Source organism: Saccopteryx bilineata, chromosome 1 (assembly GCF_036850765.1).
Source record: "Saccopteryx bilineata isolate mSacBil1 chromosome 1, mSacBil1_pri_phased_curated, whole genome shotgun sequence".
NCBI classification, from domain to species: Eukaryota; Metazoa; Chordata; class Mammalia; order Chiroptera; family Emballonuridae; genus Saccopteryx; species Saccopteryx bilineata.
The window spans coordinates 31259018-31276411 of record NC_089490.1 but is presented as its reverse complement, the minus strand read 5'-3'; positions in this window follow the sequence as shown (position 1 = coordinate 31276411).

Sequence of the window (17394 nt, the reverse complement as noted above, 5' to 3'; positions counted from 1 at the left end):
TAAGGAGAGCAAGCTATAGGCCAGGGACTGTTCTGCTCACCGGGCGTACAGCACTAAAGCACCTGTCCACGGTCTTGCTTGCTGAAGCTGACAATCTCATGAGAGAGCAATTATTAAAGGTCAAATAAATTAATAGATTACAATGTCATATGTTTAGGTCCATGGGGGGAAAATAAAGCAGACTTCAAGGATGAAGAGCCATGAGTTGAGTGTGGCATATTGAGTAGGGTGGGGACGAAAGGTGACTCAGAGGAAATGAAACTAGAACGGAGACTTGTACAGTCAAGGATGGAGTTGGGGAGCAAGCCAAGTAGCAGGGCGTGTGGAAGCTCATGGCAGGGCATGACTCACATGTCAGGTGTCATGGAGCTGGAGGGAGTTGCAAGCCAGCTGGGGGAGCTTTAGCAGAGTGAGTGAGTGGGCAGGAAGGAAGTATAAGCATCCACTGGAGAAGTGACAGGGTCAGTAAGGACTTAAATTTATTCTAAGCAAGATGGGAAATGAGTTGGGGAAATTTCTTTCTATTCAGTAATCAATCTGACTTTATTTTAAAATGGACCTCACTGATACCCTCTGTGCAGGGATGTGAGAGATCTCTTAAGACATAAGAATGTAACAGACATTGTAAGATATCACTTATATGCAGAATTTAAAAAAGCCAAACTCATAGAAACAGAGTAGAAGGTGGTTTCTAGGGGCTGCTGGTGGTGGTGGTGGGGAGATTAAGTTGAAGGTTACAAACTTGAAGCTTGAAGATAAATATGTTCTCAAGATTTGATGGACAACATGATAATTATATCCCATAGTGCTGTATAATATGCTTCAAAGTTGCCAAGAGATGAGATCTTAAATGTTTCCATAAGAGAGAGAGAGAAAAAAAAAAAGATAATTATATGTTGTGATGGAACTGTTATCTAATGCCAGGGTAGTAACCATATTGCAATACTTAACTATACCAGATCAATATATGCCTTAAACTTACACAGTTATATGTCAATTATATCTCAATAAAAAGCTGTAAGAATATGCCCATAGAACAATGCTATTTTTTCTTTTTGCAAATGATTGAGTTCTCACTTCTGATTTTTTAATTTTGTTGATCTTCCTTTATACATATTTTTGGCATGAGGGATCCTAAAGCTTATATGACATTATATTGATGCCAATAATAAAGTGTTTATTTTTTAAACTGCCACTGATGTAATTATTTTCTATACTCCCCAAATTCTTTCATTCAAATGATAGTCCTTATCAGATTATAAATAATCTTGTAGAAAAAAAATAACCAAAAATTTATGTTCTGTGAGAACTTTATCTCTAAATATTATATACCTTGTAAGTCTTTTTTTTTTTATTTTTTTAATTTATTGATTTTTAAATAGAGAAGAGAGGATCAGAGAAGTGGGAAGCATCAAATCATAGTAGTTGCTTCCCATATGTGCCTTGACCCGGCAAGCCCGGAGCATTGAACCAGCAACCTCAGCGATCCAGGTTGAAGCTTTATCCACTGCGCCACCACAGGTCAGACGTATCTCGTAAATCTTGATGGCAACAAAGATCGTTTTTTTTTGTTGTTGTTTTTTTATTAACTAAAAAAATTAAAAAGCCTAAAAAATACTGGTAACTTGCGATCTGAAAGGATAAAAATTAAGGATCAAGAGGAGATCTATTTTCTGAAACCATCAGCCACGCTCTGATTAGTATACAGGGGAGGGGCACCACGATTTTGTGTGTGAGATTCGTGCTTCGGCAATCAGTTCATCAAGTGTTCTGACTGGAATCTTCCTAGCTCAGCTCTCAGCGTGGGATCTCAGTCCCGGCTTGGTAGCACTGAGTCCTTTATGTTCCGTGGCCCGCAGTGGCCATGACTGGTTTGGATGTGGGCACAGGACCCCAGTCAGACTGTCAGAGAGGGTCTCGGGGACTACGGGAAGCCGAGGGAAAGGACGCTCTCTCTGTCCACTGACGTGGAAGCGGGAGTTTGTACAATTAGACCTGTTGCTGTGAGGCAGAGCATCTTTGAGAAAACAAAAAACAACCCAACTCAGAAGGCATGGAATTGAAAAACTAAAAGTGAGAAATGAAACTTTGGTGTTTCCACTTAAAACTTCGCCTCAAGCCAAACCTAAAGCAAGCCAGTCCTCTTGATTTCTCCCTTTATTTGGGCCGTAATACTACCATATTTTCCCATGTATAAGACGCACCTTTTTTCAAAAAATTTGGGGTCTAAAAACTGGGTGCATCTTATACAGTGGTTGTAGATTTTTTTTTTTTTACTTGCATTTCCAGAGTTTTCACATGGATGGAGAGTTCTATGAATTTTATGATGAACAAAACTTGAGTTCAATAACTTCATGTAATACATTTCTTTTCAAATTTTGGGTCCCAAAATTAAGGTGAGTCTTATACATGGAAGAGTCTTATACCTGGGGAAGTACAGTAAATTTCTTTAAGGTAGTTTGGGCTGGTTTTTGCCACATGAAACTAAAAATGGATATAGTAAACATGGTAATGGACATAGTTCAAATAATCTTGAAATGTATATGAATACAAAATTGAATAACCTAACACGAGGTGTTAGAACTTTGCTCTTCTCAATAGTAGGCAATCCATCTTCTTTCCTCATGAATGGAGATGTGTATATTAACATATATAAAAGCAAATTAGCAAGCGCTATGCAAACACGGAGAAGACCTGGACTTAGTGTGGAGTGCTGGGGCCTGAGCCGAACACGAAGGAGGACTGGGACTGACATGGTTCTCAGGGCACAGAACCAAGGAAAACCTGGATGTCAAAGCCAAGTAGACAGTGCGACAGAATCATCAAGTCACAGAGGTGCGTTAAGAAGTCAGAATACAAGCAAGAGGCAAAAAAAAGACCACAAGGACCCCCAAACTAGCATAGAAGACTTAGACCTGCTATTTTTAAATTTTATTTATTTATTTATTTATTTGGTATTTCTCTGAAGCTGGAAACGGGGAGAGACAGTCAGACAGACTCCCGCATGCGCCCTACCGGGATCCACCTGGCACGCCCAGCCTCGGCTGCGGGAGGGGAAGAGAGAGACAGAGAGGAAGGAGAGGGGGAGGGGTGGAGAAGCAGATGGGCGCTTCTCCTGTGTGCCTTGGCCGGGAATCGAATCCGGGACTTTTGCACGCCAGGCCGACGCTCTACCACTGAGCCAATCGGCCAGGGCTTAGACCTGCTATTTAAAAGGCCAGACTTAAAAGGCTGCCTGATCACTTAGGGATAAAAAGCTGTAGTGCTTTTTATAGGTCACCTTGGAGTCAGCAACAGGTAAAAAGGGAATTATCGAAGGCACTGAATAGACACAAATACACTTGACAAAGTAAAATATTCAGTTATGTATCCAGGTCAAGTAAAATATTCAGAATTCAGTAGACCTTCAAATCCCCAAGGCAACATTACTTTGAAAGGAGACATATCTTCATGTAGAAAAACACTCCTTATTGAGGAAATGGTAATCCTCCATGACCTGAACTGAATCAGTGAAAGGGAAGTACCAGGTGCCAGCTGTCCTCTGCTCCTGCCACCTCACACTCCTCCCTAGTACAGAATGTGTTTGGCATTGGTGCCTCACAGTAAAAAAAAAAAAAAAAAGCCGTGACCTACGCTTACTGTAAATGTACGTGGGATTAAGGAAAGAGATACCAGTAAATACTTTAAAGGGACTGCTACATTGAGAGAACCCGGACAGGCTCCTTACCCCACAGCTACAGGTTAAGGCTAGACTCAGACAACATCATGAAACAGAAGTCCTTACCTAAATATCTATCCAAGCACCTCCAAGACCAGCGGTTCCAGTGTCGCCTGGGACCTGCTTAGACCCACTGGGTTAGAAATTCCTGGGAGTGGGTTCAGCAGGCTGTAGTTCAGCAATCTCTCCAGGTGATGCTGATTTGCATCAAAGTTTAGAATCCACTGCCTTAGCCCAGTCCCTCGCAGCTGGCATCAGTGAAGCCTTCCTTCTGATACGTCAACAACTACTCTCCAGCCCGTACTGACCACCAAAGAGAAGGCAAAGGGAGACAAGCTGCAAGGTATTACAGCAAATGTCGTCCAACACCTACAAATGAAAACAATATTAACAAAGAGAGAGAGAGAGAGAGAGAGAGAGAGAGAAGATGGATGAAGTCTTACTAAGAGAAGAAACAAGTATTTTCCTGGTATCTTTTTTTCTTTATGAAAAACAAATGTTACTGACAGCCAATCACAAAAACTTTTGGCAAGGTGTTCGTTACATTGCATCTGCCTACATTGTGTAAAGCTACAATATGCACTTGTTAATAGGATTTATTTTTAATTTTTGGCACAAATATAGTTGAAGTATGCATTGGTCATTATACTAGGAAGCGAATACTACCTACACTGATAACACACAGTACTAATCATAAACTCTTCATTTCACGAAGATAACTGACGGTCGTGAATTCTAGTCCCTTAGCCAATACAAAAACCTCTTTTTAAACATCCAGAATAAGTGATCCTCAAGCCTCTGATTGAATATTTATAGGAAGGAGAGACAGTTTGAGTAAGACTAATAATCAGGAAAAATAGTTTTGTATTTTTTTAACTTTAGCTGATAAAGCTGTATTGGTAAGTCATGTGTCAGTGTAAGTGCCATTTTATGAACCTCTCAAAGCCAGGCCACAAGTGGAATTGCCTATAAGATGTGATTTAGACAGTGATACCTTTCGTATACCCCACAATGCTATGAATCACTCAACTTGCATATAATTTAGCCACAAATGCTTATAACTTTTGGGTGTATATGTGACTGCTTAAGGGTTACTGGTATTTTGGAAGTCCAAATAAATTTCATGACACTAACATTCTCGTTCTTGAAACTACATTCTAGAGTGACAGTCATCTGGGTCTTTAGTCACATATCAAATTTCCAGAAGAATAGTAATAACACTAAAAAAAGAGGTAGTGCAAAGTTACATCCTGAAATGAACAGGACTCTTATAAAAAGCCATTGGAATGCATAGCTGCTCTTTGGGGAAGAAATAGATAAACTTTCTTAAGGCATTATTGAAAAGTCCAAGATCTTGGATCAGGCTTCGTAACAGCTGCCGGAGTGAATTCATTCATGCATCCATTTATTCATTCTTCCATCTATTAGGGACCAAGCACAGATCTAGGTGCTGGGGCAGTGAACAGTATTCCTGCCCCCAGTTCCTGGCCAAGTCTGCTGGCAGGGAAGGATTCCAAGGATGAACAGGATGAACTTGAAGGCCAGCAAATCTGTTCTCTAAGGACCAAGTGCACAGAAGAAGTGATGGTATTAGCACACCAGCCTCCTTAGCATAGTAGCTGCGTTTTATGGAGCAATAACCAAGCATGAGAGTAGGAATAAGTGTTTTAATTATGGTACTCATTTCAGAACATCACTATGGTGCTGTGAAGGCCTTGGTCCAGCAGGAATGTTTCTGCTGCCACGGGGAAGCGCCATCCCACATATTGTGTATTCCATCCGTTTCTACACTGGGTGAGAGGAAGGAATGATGGCAACAATGGATCAGTTACTTCGCTGTCTGCTTAGTGTCTGAAATAGTACTAACCTTCTTTTGAATGGAATAAGCTCCTAGATTTTTCAAACAATGTAAGTTGGTAAGCAGTTCTCTCAAGAGAGAGAGATGAATTTACTGCTAATGAATAAGTGGATGATTGAATGGCTAATTGAAAAAGAATTAAAGTGGATGTATCTTTATAAAAGCAGGAGAGTTGTTAAGGTTGATTCATAATGAAGGTTATAACCACAATAGTGCCTGCAGTGTACATCATTATTATGAGATACAGATAGATAATAGATAATAGATAACCCTCCCAACAATTCTGATGGTGCTTTATTAAATAACTTGCACAACATTACACAGCTATCATCTAAAAACTAAATAGTATTATAAACCACTGTATAGCTTAAGAGTTCAAGGCTTTCTTTGGTTAAACCAAGAAGTTTATAATGCACCTAGTGCATGCAGCCATATTAAATAAAAACTGCCCTAAAGAAATTAAAGCCTTTCTCAACAACTAGAGTCATTGTGGAAACAATTAATATTATAAAAGCATAATATTACCATATGAAGTTTATACACTCAGAGATTTGAAATTGTTTATGTTTATGGACAGATTTAACCCTCTGCTCCCCACTATTCCACTATAAAATTTCCACTATTTCTGTGTTTTAATTAGAATTCTATAGAAAGCCAAATAGACCAGGGTGACCTACTGTTTGCATAATAACCTTTTGCAGTTTCACCACATTCTGCATTTCTCTTATCTGTAATGTTCACTGCTGTTTGGGGAAGGAATCTAGTTTTTCCCTAATATTTTTTGGAGGGTCACACGGAGCCACCACCACCCCTTGCTCTCCTGTTCACTTTGTGATGAAAACAAAGCAACATGGTCTGCCATGCTCAACTCTGTCCCAGTACTGGGGTTACTGAGATGAATAGGAAACAGTGCCTGCCTTTCACACAGGAAATAGACCAATGCACAGGTAATTCCAATCCTGTATGACATAGGTATGTATTAGCCTAATTTGTCAAAACAAATTACCACAAACTTGGCTTAAAACAACAGAAATCTATCTCCTGGAGACTAGAAGCCCAAATCAAGGTGTCATCAGGGTTGTGTTCTTCTGAAGGCTCTAGAGGAGGGTCCTTCCTTGCTTTTCCAACTTTTGGTGTTGCAGGAAATCCTAGGCATTCCTTGGTTTGTAGACGCTTCACTCCAGTCACTATACATCAATTACAGTTACATTAGCTGATATCATTAGAGGTGGTGTGCAGCAGAGGGAGGGGGTACTTGATTCATGGTGAATAGGGAGGACTTGCTGTGAGAAGTGACATTTTCACTGGGTCTTAGAGGATAAACAGGTTCACTAGGCAAAAATAGAAGGGAGTCCAGGGAATGACATTAAAAAAAAAAATGACCGAAAAAGATGGGACAGAATAAAGCATTTCTGAAGACTTGTCAGCATACAGTGGTACCTTGAGATATGAACAGACCAACATACAAATTTTTTAAGATACAAGCTGCGACTCGGTCTGTATTCTTGTTCAAGATCTGAGCTAAATTCCAAGATATGAGTCGTGATTCAGGAAGCTGCCTCTAGTTGGCACGCTGGCGCACGGGTCCAGTATCGGCAGCACAACACCAGCATCTCATTCTTTCTCACGTGTTACCCACAGAATCAAGTCGAATCTCATGTGCTATACTTGTTCTTGCATCACTTTTTTGCATTTTTTACTAACTTTTTTTGTGTACTATCATGGGGCCGAAGAAAGTGAGTGTAAAGGACAGTGGTGAGAAGAAGAAGAGAATGATGTCGATAAAAGTAAAGCAAGAAATGATAGAAAAACATGAGCATGGTGTACGAGTGATTGAACTGACAAGGCTGTATGACCTCAATACATCTACAATTTGTACCATCCTTAAACAAAAGGATGCCATCAAAAGTGCAAATCCTAAATAACATTGTTTTCTTTTATTTCATATATTTTATAATGCATTGGTAAAGTATACATGTGTGTTTCTTAATTAAAAACATGTCTTTTTTATAATTTAGGATGGTTTGGGGATGTTTCACAGGGCTGGAACAGATTAAATCTATTTCAGTTATTTTAAATGGGAGAAATATGTTTGATATACGAGTTGACTGACTTACGAGCTTGGTTACAGAATGAATTAAATTTGTATCTCAAGGTACCACTGTATTATTGTCTAAACTTTTCTACTTATTTATATATTTATTTATGTGAGAGAGAATGAGCAAGTTAGAAAGAGGAACAGACAGGGACAGCCAGGGAGAGAGATGAGAAGCATCAACTCATAGTTGAGTATTTCAGTTGTTCATTGATTGCCTTTTCATATGTGCCTTGACGAGGTAGTGGGGGTAGCTCCAGCTGAGCCAGTGACCTCAGGCTTCAAACCAGCGATCATTGGGTCATGCCTATAATCCCATGCTCAAGCCGGCAACCCTGTACTGAAGCTGTTGAGCCACACTCAAACCAGCAACCTGTGGTATCAAACCTAGGTCCTCAGTGTCCCAGGTCAGCACTCTATCTACCTTGCCATAGCTTGGTTAGGCTGTCTGAACTACTCTTCATGAAATAATAAATATACTGTATTATATAATAGTGTTATGAAATAATTTATTAAATGTATAATTTACCTTAAAATATAATGAATTTGTGGGGCAGGTTGTACTAACTTAAATTGATGTACTGACCCAATATTTTCATGGTCAGGGCAATTACATCTGTACCTGAAAAATATAATTTTAATTACAAAGTTTTGCTAAAATATTACATGGATTACTGTTTATGCTGTGCATATAAGCAATTAATGTGTCAAATCACTTTCTTTGTACTAGTTCTGCATTCCTGGCAAAGTATTTTCAAACTTTGAATGCTTCCAATTTTCTTACAAATGGGCTCAAATTAAAAGTATTTCAAAGAAAGCAGGAATTTTATCAAAGATAAATGAATATGAATCAAGATGCACTCTATCTTTGATAATTACAAAACAAATATTTATCTTCATTACAAAGGACCAAACTGGGCAGCCATTTTTATGGTGAAAATACTCATATTACACTTTGACATTATAGAAAAATACAAATCAGGGACCATTCGTAGGCATACAAATGAATAGAAGCTAGTTTAGGTCTGAAATCTTGTGGTACCTCCTAATGATAAAGAGGGTGGTAGGACGCCACACTGAATCTCACCCAGGCCTTCGCTGGCTCTGGGCCTCCCCCTCTACACCGAGTTCATGAACCTGGGCTCCCTACCTTATGACTCAGCATTGCCCTATTCCACCCTCTCTCCTTTTCTCTTATAAAAAAAATGGTAATGAGGAGTATCATACAGCCATCACTGTCCTGAATTACTCAGTCTAAATAAAAATGCCTTAGACCTCAAGTTCAACGTTTTTGTTCAATAGATTTCTTAGACATTCTGATGAAGTCCATGAACCCCCTTCCCAGAATAATGTTTTTATATGCACAAAATATAATTCAGAGTATTACAAGGAAGCTACTTATATAGTTTTTCTATTTTTCTATTTATTGATCAATTTTAGCAAGAGAGGAAGAGAAAGAGAGACAGAAACATTGATCTGTTCTTGTATGTAGCCTGACCAGGAATCAAACCCACAACCTCTGTGCTTCAGGACAATGTTCTAAAGCTATCCGGCCAGGGCAGAAACTAGTTATATTGAAATTCTATTCTTAAAATTAAAATGTGGAATAGTATGTTTCCTTATTAACCTATTAAACGGTAATATCTAGTGATATGTCTTAATAATGCCAAATTTTCAAAGTAAGGATAAGAGCAAATAATATTTTGCAGTAATATTTAACATGCTATTAAAATTCTATACCCTTTCTGGTGATAAAGTCACAGGTATTGCTAATTCAACAGTGGTTTGTTGCCTATATTAAAAACTAATGAAATTGCTAAATTTGAGTCATATGTTAGTAGAATTTAAGATGTAGTTTTTTCCCTTCCCCTAACTCCCTGATTTCTGTAACCCTTTGAGTAGTGAGTTATTTTCATGCTCGCTGACCCCTGGGAGTGAGTTGTTTGTTTGTTTTTTTTCAAAAAATGAAATTAGTTCCAGTTACAGTTTTATTAACTTAAAATCATATTTGTTTGATAACCAATTTATGGAAACAAGAAGAACATACATTTGCCTTTTTTAATGTTGCCTTACACATTTTTAAAATAAAAATTTTGTATGATTGTATTCGGGATGGTCAGGAGGCACGAGGACGTACATGAACATCTGTACTACTCAAAGGGTTAATCCTCTCTATGTACCCAAGGTTAACTTCTGGTCTAATGGTGTAAACTGAGAAATTAGTGGACTGTGACAACCGAAACGCAGCAGAGTACCCCAGGAAGAGCATGGGTTTTATCATCAGTGAGACCCAAGTTCTCATCCAGGACATGCCACTTACCTGGTCCCGAACTCTGAACAAGGACCTTCCATTTGCAGCCCACTCCCCTGCACAGTGCAAGCGATACTACCGAGCAAAGGCTTGTCCGCTATCCCTTTCCAGTTAAGCCACCTGCACACATAGACAAGGTGTCTACCAGGACTTCTCAAATCTCATTACATAGACTGATGTAGACCATCTACATCCCAGCTAAGTCTGAAAAACCGTTCCTTTCTTTTTTTTATCTCTTTTTTTTTTTTTTTAATTTTATTTATTCATTTTTAGAGAGGAGAGAGAGAGGGAGAGAGAGAGAAAGAGAGGAGAGAGAGACAGGGGGGAGGAGCTGGAAGCATCAACTCCCATATGTGCCTTGACCAGGCAAGCCCAGGGTTTTGAACCGGCGACCTCAGCATTTCCAGGTTGACGCTTTATCCACTGTGCCACCACAGGTCAGGCAATTTTATCTCTTAATCTAGTACCTTATTTATAATACTTTCTTCACACTTGCCACCTGTACTTATGTATGTATTTAGAGGTTAACCTGCTCCTTAAAATGTAAATAAAGCTGCTTTGTTCATCATCCCATTCAGTGTGTGAGCTGACTACCCACCGTAAAACCTTTTATGTACTCTCCCAGGGCATCTTCTCTCCATTATTCCTGCCCAGTATCTGTTTTTGGTGAACTCAGCCCCATGTGCATCTCATTCTCTTCTTCCCTTTCAGTGCTAACCTTAATGGAGAATGGGTCACTTTGCCATAATCCCATTCTTTTGCACACCCTCCTCAATCATATGTGTATATGTGTGTGTGCATATGTATATATACATGTACACACACACACACACACACATCTCAACAACGCACTCAGGACATTTTGTACATAGACTTAATGGAGGACTCCACACCTGCATGTTATTTAGCTCTCTCTCCCTCCTCTCCTCACAGCCATTTCCCCTGAACTCAGCTTCCTTGGAATGCTGCTAGCAAACCCATTCCCTTTCAGCTCACTTTGGTAAATCCAAAGACATTATTAATGCCTCCTTAAGCGAAGGGGCTCTTTATTTAACAGCAAAGGCGTAGCAGAGACATTGTCTGGTCTCCTTCCTCCATCGGTCTCTGAATCGGAAAGACAGCAACAAAGAATTTATTTTTTCACTGATGCAAACCCCCCCCCATCTTAGAAGTCAGAGAGAAATAGAGTAAGTTCTAGTTTTAAATAATGGGTCCCTCCATGGTCAATGCCTGCTGGTTATCTGGTATACCATCTGGCTTGCTCACTGCGGCCCTAGCTCCTTGAGGAGCAAGCTGGGGGCTTTGTGACACAGCAGCTCTCCCCTGCACAGCAAGGTGCTTTACACACAGTATGTCTGGAGGAGGAAATAAATAAATGGGTGAATGGATGAATAAGGAGAGAGGATTTTGTAGCAGTGCCTATTCTCTGCATGTACTTAAATGTCTGATTAATGGGCTGTGCGAGCAGCAGATTGCTGGGTGGGCAGGGTCCCTAGTGATTCAGATGCCAGCAATATGGTTGGGATGAGCTCCTAGTGCAATTGCCTCTCAAATTATTATATTTAAGTGGTAAATATGTTTACAGACCTATTAGGAGAAATAATTAAGATGTAAAATTATACTAAACTATCCTAATACAAAGGATCTAAATAGAGTTGCCTATTTTCTGATGTAGTACCACAAAGGGTTAAGTGCATGGGACTTAGAATAAAGCAAACTCAGGTGCAAATCCTGGCCTGTCACATCCAAGCCAAGTAACTTTGACAAATTACTTAGCCTCACTTTTCTTTCCAGTAAATAGTTATTAAAGAGGTATTGTGAGAATTAAAAGAGAGAACATATGTCTAAAGCTCCTGGCTTACTTAACGTAATGTTTGCTTCTTAATCAGGAAATATAATGAGGTACTTACAATAATGCCATGTCTGTTATTATTAAAAAGAACCAACGATAACTAAACTGCTTGATGTTGAGGAATATACTGGGCATTAATCTAAGATTTTCTTCAGCTTGCAGAATTTATTAATTCTTCTGTTAATCTTTGAATTCAAATACAATTTTGCAATTGTTCCCCCTTCCAATTATTTTTAACTGTGTTAAAGAGTTACAAACTAGGCTGCATGAGATGTCTGTAGTTCATTGAGATCAAAAGGGGGGAAAAGCATTCCAGTATGTTATTAGCCAAGAGAAGTTGAGATCAGTAATATGTAATCCAGTCCATTGCACACTTTCATATATTTTATTCTAAATTGTGAGGGGGAGCTGGTTATATAATATATACAGTTCATGATAGCATTTATTGCCCACTCTCAGGAAATATAGTATAGACAAGTTATTTCCATGATTTTCTTAACTGTCTTAAAATTGTACCCGAAAAATATGAAAGCTGTCTTAAGACTATTCTATTAAAGGATTGGCTTTATTGAGTGGGCTGTGCTTTGATAACGTGCTATCCAAAAACTGTCACAGACTTTCAACATTGCTGTGTCAATTTTAAGTGGGAACAGCCATCTTGTCTATTTCCATGTCTGTGATTGCCAAAGCCACGGTGATTAGTATTTGTGGGCCTGACTGTGTTTTCTCAAGCCTACAGGGTGCTAAATGCCTCCACTTTTTCTTTTTGAACTCAAGGCCTTATCAACACCTGTGTGGACATTTTAGCTTCAACTCCACATAAACTCTGAGTCCTGTGGGAAACAGAACTTCATCAAAAGGCAAACAGGATCCCATGCTGTGCTCTCCTCACATTTATGGGTAATCAATGTCCATTTAGTTGTGTTCTCTAATGCATGGTGTTTGCCCTATTACATAGAACGGAGAGTATTTTGTATGTATGTTAATAGCATTTATTGAGTTGCTTCTGGTTTCATAAAGCTAGAAAGACAATTTTTTATGAACTCAAGTTTTATTCATCATAAAATTTATACAACTCCTCATCACTGTCAAAACTCCCATCTATTAGCTTGTCCTCATCTGTGTCTGATGACGAATCACTGTCTTCAACGAGCACAAAAATAAGTGCAAAAAAGCGAGAAACACAAGTAAAAAAAAAATCTACAACCACTGTATAAGACACACCCAGTTTTTAGAACTCAAATTTTTTGTAAAAGCGTGAGTTTTATACATGGGGAAATACGGTAATTGAGCACATCTGTGAATCAAACATTCCACTTGTCAATAGGACACAAAACAGAAGTGCGGTTGTCTCTCGCCATATTGCGGTCTCACTGTACCGTGGAGAAAGACAAATTTTAAAAATAATTTTTTTGTGATGGGTTTATTGCAGGAGGTGAGAAGCCAAAAGGCCCTAATGCACATGGGGCTGCTCCTCAGCCATCCCAGACATTCCTGTTCCTGGGTCCCTTCCTCTCCACAGGGGCATCTACACATCTCCCCCTCAGGGCATCCTGCTGCACAGGATATTAAGCCCCTTTCTTTCCTGGGTCCCACTCCTGAGAAGACGTGACAGACAGAAAGAGAAGACATTTCTAATTGGTAATATGTATAATTCCTTTCATGTCAGAAACATACAAAGAGCCTATATTCCTAAATAAACACAGTCTTACCAGCATCAAGTCCCCAGGTAATCTCTGCATTAGAGCCGAGGAGCAGAGAAGATGAAAGATGGGAAAGACACTATATTGATTGACGGGAGATGGAAGGAAGATGGAGACCTCTCCTGGGAGCCAGCTGCTCCCTGTGAACAGTGCATCTTTGGGGAGGGACGTCTGTTTTCTTTTCCTGTGACAACAACACTGATTTGAATTCTTTTATTAGCCCAATAGATGTTCCCACATCCAATTCAAGAGTAGAGAGATTCAGAACAGTTGAGGGATGGACTATGGAGTACATGGGAAGACATTAGCCTAACAACTGAAATGAGAAGAAATTGATCTTCTGTTGTGACAGGTGGACAGATCATTTTCACTTGGGGTATGAATATTTGCTAAAATTAAGTCCTCTTTGGTTGTTTTACTTTTTTTTTTTTTTTTTTGTATTTTTCTGAAGCTGGAAACCGGGAGAGATAGACAAGACTCCCGCATGCGCCCGACCCGGATCCACCCGGCACGCCCACCAGGGGTGACGCTCTGCCCACCAGGGGGCGATGCTCTGCCCCTCCGGGGCTTCGCTCTGCCGCGACCAGAGCCACTCTAGTGCCTGGGGCAGAGGCCAAGGAGCCATCCCCAGCACCCGGGCCATCCTTGCTCCAATGGAGCTTCGGCTGCGGGAGGGGAAGAGAGAGACAGAGAGGAAGGGGGGGGGGGTGGAGAAGCAAATGGGCATTTCTCCTATGTGCCCTGGCCGGGAATTGAACCCGGGTCCCCCGCACGCCAGGTCGACGCTCTAGCGCTGAGCCAACCGGCCAGGGCCAGCTCTTTGGTTGTTGAAAGACTTCCTACCCACCCTATCCCCATCCTGCCTCTCTAAAAATGATGTGTTTAAACATTTAAATGAGGTCCTTAGGAGCTAGGCAATGAAGAGACTTGAAGCATTTGGGGAATAGACTCAGATTTGTTTAAAATAGGCTCAGTTTTGAACATTTAATTATATAGTCACCCCAGGAACTTCAATTGAGTTGGCAAAATATAGTCATTCGAATGAGGCCAAGACACAAATGAATAGCGGTGGGAGTGGGTAGAGGCAACAACAGGCAAATAATTTACTTTTCTCTCTGCCACATTCTTCATCTGCTAGTTCCTCTTCATCCTTTTCTCAATCTGAGGAGCTCTTACATGTTTGTTTGTTTTCTACTCAATGTCCATTTTACAGGTTTTCTCCATTGTTGAGTCTGTCCTGAAATAACCCATCCAACCCTCAAGAAAAATTACTCTTTTTATGAACATGGAGAATTTTGTTCATGTCCTGAACACTTAATATTTAGAAGCAATTATTTTTATGCCCATCTTCACCTTCACTGGGCCTTTCTGTGTACCTAGCGTAGAGTAGTCATTCAGTCAAGAGTCATTACATGGAATGAACTGAGCCAGGGAAAGACTGTGGCTGAGCAAGCTCCTTCCGCCCACTCACCGTGGCTCCTTTCCATTCCACTCTCTCCTAGTTCCCTTGTCTGCACTATCCTTCTTTCTTCTGCTATCATTTTCCTTCTTCTGCTATCATTATTTTAGTGTCTTATCTTTTATTTTCTTCTTAATTTTTTATTGAATTTATTGGGGTTAACATTGGTTAGTAAAATTTTATAGGTTTCAGAGGTACAGTTCTATAGAACATGACCTATATATATTGTATGGTGTTTTCACCACCCCAAATCCAGTCTCCTTCATCACCATTTACCCACCGTACACCCTCTGCTACCCCCTCCATCCCACTCTCCCTCTTGTAATCACCATACTGTTGTCTGTGTTTATGGGGTTTCTTCTTTCCTTTATATAATCCCTTCATGATTTTCACCCAGCCCCACAAACACCCTCCCCTCTGACAGCTATCAGTCTGCTTTCTGTATTTATGAGTCTGTTTCTATATTGTTTGTTAATTTATTATATTCATTAAATTCCACATATAAGTGTAATCATATGGTATTTGTCTTTCTCTGACTGGCTTATTTCATTAGCATAAAACTCTCCAGGTCCATCCATTCTATCACCAAATAAGATTTCCTTCTTTTCTTTTCTTTTTTTTTTTTTTTTTACAGCTGAGTACTATTACACTATGTAAATGTACCACAGCATTTTTATCCACTTATACTGATGGGCACTGGAGCTGCTTCCAAATCTTGGCTATTCTAAACAACGCTGCAATGAATATAGGGGTGCATATGTTCTGTTGAGTTCTAGAATCAGATACGTTTTTATAAGTAGAATCACTGGATTATAAGCTTCATTTTAAAATTTTTGAGGTAATTGCACACTGTTTTTCACAGTGGCTGCACCAGTCTGTATTCTTAGGAAAAGTGCATGAGGATTTATTTCCTTTTCTCTACCTCTACACCAACACTTGTTGTTTGTTGATTTATTGATGATAGCCATATACTTTGAAAGCCGCTTCTCATAAAAAAGTTCTAATGTAATGGGAGGGGGAGAATGGGTTGTTTTTCTCATTTTATAGAACAGCCCACTAAATCCAAGGGGTGCTTTGTGACTTGACCAATAATGTAGCAGGGCATAGAATATATAAATTCTTATTTCCTGGACTAGTCTTTTATGCAATATTAAACTTATAGCATTATAATTCTGTTTATTCTCTTTCCAGCATAGTTATTAATTCATACATATGATAGATATCAAACCACATCATTTTATACCACTCCAGCAGAAAAAGGCAAAAGATATATAAAATACATATCTCTTTAGTAAGGGGAAGGTAAGTTCCTTCCCCTGTAGAACATCACTATATATTGTATGGTGTTTTCACCACCACAAATCAAGTCTCCTTCCATCACCATTTACCCATCACATTAGAAAACATATGAATCACCTTTTCATTCCTATTGATGTTCAGCATGTAAAACCAATACAATTAATTAGAACATATGCATTTTTTAGAGTATGGAAAAGGTAAAAATAAATGATTGTATTACAGTAGAGTTAAACATACAACCATCTATCAGAATGCCTTACTTGTTTGTATTTTTTCAAGGTTATTAGTTTCTGCCAATAGAATCCTCCTCAGCGAGTTTAAACAGAAAGGAATTTATGGAGCTGTATTGGGAGCTCAAAGAATTATTAGGTGTTGAACTCCCTTGTCGAGAACATCTCTTACAACAGAATTGGCCTGCAAGTTTGCTTCAGACACTAATAACACCAGAACAACTTTGGCTCTGCCTCAATTGAGTTTCTTAATTTGAGATGCTATCACATATCTACTGCCAGTCCCAGAAATACTATCCTGAACTGGCTTGATTAGGAATTTGTTCCAACTGTTTAACCCAGAATCAGAAGTCTCTAATGCTACTCAAGCCAGCAAGATCCACTTTCCATATTAAGCTTGTTTCTTCAAATAGATCAATTACAAAGCAAAGTTCAGGAAAGTTTTGTCTCATTGAAGAACACTAGATCATCTGTTTGACCCTAATGGAAAGGGAAGCTGAGGAATATAATTTTATGCATTCTTTTATGGGAAGGCAGCATTCAGTAAAACTATTAAAATGTTCAAAAGAGTTTAGACATCTCTGAATGATAGAGGGTCATTTATACCTGTGTAAAATATTGCTTTGATTTGTAAACCTCTATAGAAAAAGAAGAAAAAAATAAATATTAACTGTCCACTAATTTTTTTTTTCATGCAGATTACTATTGTTCATTGGTTCTCTGGTATTTTCTTGGGTAGAAGTTCTGAAGCTAGATTAATTTTAAAATTGTCAAGTCAGGTCCTGGCCAGGTGGCCCAGTGGATACAGCATCAACCTGGTGCCAGAGGTTGTAGGTTCAATCCCTGGTCAGAGCACATATGAGAAGTAA